Source organism: Typha angustifolia, chromosome 15 (assembly GCF_048772165.1).
Source record: "Typha angustifolia cultivar Huaian chromosome 15, ASM4877216v1, whole genome shotgun sequence".
NCBI lineage: Eukaryota > Viridiplantae > Streptophyta > Magnoliopsida > Poales > Typhaceae > Typha > Typha angustifolia.
The window spans coordinates 12,525,757-12,530,019 of NC_133253.1; positions in this window are offsets into that span (position 1 = coordinate 12,525,757).

The following is a 4,263-nucleotide window of genomic DNA, read 5'->3' on the forward strand; positions in this document are numbered from 1 at the left end:
ACAACCCGTCGATCCAAACGACTTTGTTCCTCTCAGTCTTGATCGCTAGAACCCACGATTCACTGCTTCTTGTGATTGAAGTCCAATCTCAGTAACCCTCGAGATTGATCTTTCGTCTAGATAGCCCTTAAGATGAAAGATTAAGATTTGTAGATGCGAAGGGCCTTGTTTGTTGAAGAACCGATGTAGCCTCCAAAATGTCTCCTTGAATAATCTTCTTCAACCACCCTAGGTTAGGGCAACACTATCCTTATATATGATCTCCAAGATAGAGCCAAATCCAAGTCATATTCGTACTCACGAAAATCCAATAAATTGCAAACTTCATAGGTGCGTTCGAATGCGGCCCGAGTGCGTTCGAACGGCCTAACTTAATCTCAGGTGCGTTCGAACGGGCCCAAGTGCGTTCGAACGCGACAGCTTGAATTCTTTAGGTTGCGTTCGAACGCGTTTGTGAACGCTGCTCTCGGTCTGTGTGAACGCAGTACCCGCGTTCGAACGCGTTTGTGAATGCGGCTCTCTGTCTGTGTGAACGTAGTGCCCGCGTTCGAACGCGTTTGTGAACGCGGCTCTCTGTCTGTGTGAACGCAATACCCGCGTTCGAACGCGTTTGTGAACGCGGTGAGAACGCGAGGCTTTTCTCCAATGATCTTGCAATTCTTCACACCAGTGATATTCTAGACTTGTGTAAAGCTCAAATACATGAAAGAATACACTTAGAATATTTTGTACAAAATTGCCAATAAATAAAAAACCTAACATATTTGGGTCAGATGTACATGCATACCTCAGCTCGACAAGAAGGGAAAGGTAGGAGAAGAATAGGCTGCAAGTTCAGCGATATCTAGTTGGCGCGATAGTGCATCCACCGCTGTATTTTTCGTTCTCTTCTTGTATTGGATTTTATAATCATACCCTAATAATTTTATGACTCATCTCTGTTGTGCCAGAGTGTGTATGCATTGTCCCATAAAGTATGGAAGGCTCCTTTGATCAGTTCGGATGATGAATCGCTTACCGATCAAATAAGGCCTCCACTTTATTACCGCATACAGAATTGCTAACATCTCTGTCTCATAAGTTGATAATTCCTGAGATTTTTGTGATAAAGCCTTGCTAAGATAGGCAATAGGACGTCCTCCTTGTATTATTACAGCTCCTATGCCAACACCCGACGCATCACATTCCACAATGAACTCTTTGGTGAACTCCGGTAGCGCTAAAATAGGCGCTGTCATCATTACTATTTTTAGTTTTTTAAAGGCTGTATTGTAGGAAGCAATCCACGCAACCGAGCGAAAATATTCACCAAATATTTTACCATAGTCATAAATTAAGAAAGTAAGTGGAATCGATCCGTAACTCCCTGATTTATATTTTTCGTATTTACGCCCTTCGTAGATTCGAATTGAAACTGGGACAAAAGTACAATTTAGTGCGGATGATGGTGGTGGTGGCGAGTGGAGTAGAAGTTAGGGTTATGGATGATAATGGAGATGAGGGTGAATAGGTGATGTTGCTTATGTGATTAAGACGAAGGGGAAGAAGTGGTCAAGATCTCAAAGAAGAGGGAGGGTTCAACAAACGAGGGAGATTAGAAGTTAGGAGAGACCTTGGCAACGGTAGAGGTGGTAGGTTGGTGAAGAGGGAGGAGGGAGATTAGCGTAGAGAGAATAGAGAGAGGATAGGAGGCAAGAAATCAATAATCCCATAGAATAATAATTTTGGCTACCATCCACACCTTTATAAAGGCTAGACAACAAGCCAAAATATAATTATTAACCCTAATTCTAGAAGATTCCCAATAATCACATTCGAACACGCCCGATCACGTTCGAACGCACATAAGGCGTTCTCTATATGTGCGAACATGATTTAGGCGTCCGAACGCGCATTTCTCATTCTCTGTATTTGTGAATCTAATTCAGGTATTCGCAAGGGCGTTCAAATACGACCCCTTCCGTGTTCGAACGCAACCTACAGGAATTTTATTTTAATTAAAATAAACAGCTAATGCAATAAGAAAAGACTCTAACAAGGTGTATCAGTGAGAAACGGTGGTTTTAGTACCACTTTTGATACGATCACCCCTAGATTAAGTTTTGATCTATCCCATTTATAGTCTGGATAGGATCTTGTACGAAACTTTAGAAGAGGATTCCTAGAAATATAGCCTTCGAATTGACATGAAATTTTGACAAGTCATATTCCTAGAAAAGAGCTTTCCATTGAATATAATTTTAGGTGAATCAGACGACGGAATCTAGAGATATCTTCGAATAAGTTGGTGGACATCAGGGAGTCTGTTCTTTGGATCTGTGGATGGGGGCACGGGACCTTAGGTGGATTATGGAGGTGGTAGGCCGGCGGTAATGGGGTGGCACCAGTAAGAAAGGTGGTGGTGGAAGGACTATGGATGGTGGAAAGGGTGTTGGGCGAAGGTAGAGAGTTCTGAAGAAGGGGGAGGAGTGGGCCACCCCTAATGGACTAGGGTGAGTGGCCGATCGAGAGAGGCTAGAGGTGGTGAAGCCGTGGGATAAGGGAACGAGAGAGGAGAAGAAGATTAGGGCAAACTCTAAATTCTTTGATATCCCATTTTTGATTGCCATCCACACAAAATGACAATTATTAACCCTAGAAACAGTAGATTTTCGCCGACCGCGTTCGAATAGGGTTGAACGCGTTCGAACGAACCAAATGTGTTCTCTGTATTTGTGGATGCCTGTTGGCGTTCACAAGTACGTTCTAACGCACCCACTTGCGTTCGAATACAACCTATAGAAATTTTATTTTTCTCTGAAAAAATACTAAAATAATAAGAAAAGACACCCATAAGGTGTATCGTTGCTCGTGACGACATCAGTGAAGTTCGAATCGTATTAGCGGCCCTACTTGTACCCATTAGTGCAAAAGAAGGAGATCATAAGACTTGTTAAGGAGATGTTGGACAACGGGATCATCCAACCGAGCCAAAGGATTCGGTCTTCCATGTGTTGGCATTGAAGGCCCAGATTGGGCCTAATCATGTGGTGGGTTTGGCCTTTCCCGAACCAATAGAGGAAGATAGCCTAGCTGAATCGATCTAAGTCTTAAGCCACAAGAGACGGTGCCATGGATCCAGATTGGAGGCAAAGTGTTGATCGAGTGGCTAGGCAAGCCAACTGACGAGTCTATTTGGGAGCTCGAGTTAGATGTTGATATGATCTCGCCTCTGGCTATGGAGCTCTGATACCAAGATTGATACGATCTCCCCTTAGGCTAAGGTTCGATCTCTTCCAATTTTCTGATCTGAACTAGATCTAGCATAGAACTTTGAAATAAGATCCCGAAATATGCCGCTGTCAGATCAATGTGAAATTTTTATATGTTGTAGCTCTAGAAAAGATATTTCCAACAAATCTAGTTTCAGGCGAATCGGATATAGGGATCTCAAGATATCGTCCGATTAATGGACGAAGGTCAGGGTGGTATGTTTTGGATCCGTGGATGGAGGCACGTGATCCTAGGTAATGGTGGTTGAAGGTGGACCAGCGTTAATGGGGTGGCACCAGTGAAAAGTGGTGGTGGAAGGGTTATGGTTGATGGAAGGGTTAGGGCAAATGTTGGATAGATTGGAAGAAGAGGGAGGAGAGGGCCACCCCTAAGGGACTAGGGTGATTGGCCGATCGAGGGAGGTTAGAAGCGGCGTCGCCGGGGATTGAGAGAACAGGAGCGAAGAAGACGAAGGAGGCAAGGCAAACTCAATTCTTAATAATCAATAATAACTTTGGTTGCATCCTTTTAGAGGGTAACCACAACTCAAAATTAACCCTAACAATACAATTTTCGTCGACCGAGTATGAACTCGCCCGACCACGTTCGAACACACCGAGTTCACTCAACTATATTTGCGAACGCGATGCAGGCGTTCACAGTGCGTTCGAACGCACCGCGTTCGAACATACAGTGCACTCTGTTCACCCACGTTCACAACCCCGTTCACAAACTGCGTTCGAACTCACTCCACCTGTGTTCGAACGCAACTTACAGAAAAGTTATTTTTAATGGAAATTAAACACTAAAACATGAAACAAAAACACTACTAAAGTGAATCCAAGTTCAAGACGACATCGGTGAAGTCCGAATCGTATCAATCCACCACGCTTCCGCAACCTTGTCCTCAAGGTTTGAAGTTTGTGAAGAGATCTTTGAACTCTGACTCAAGTTCCTCCATGGTATGATCTTCTGCATTCGTTCCCCACATATCTGAAGATATAGGAAATG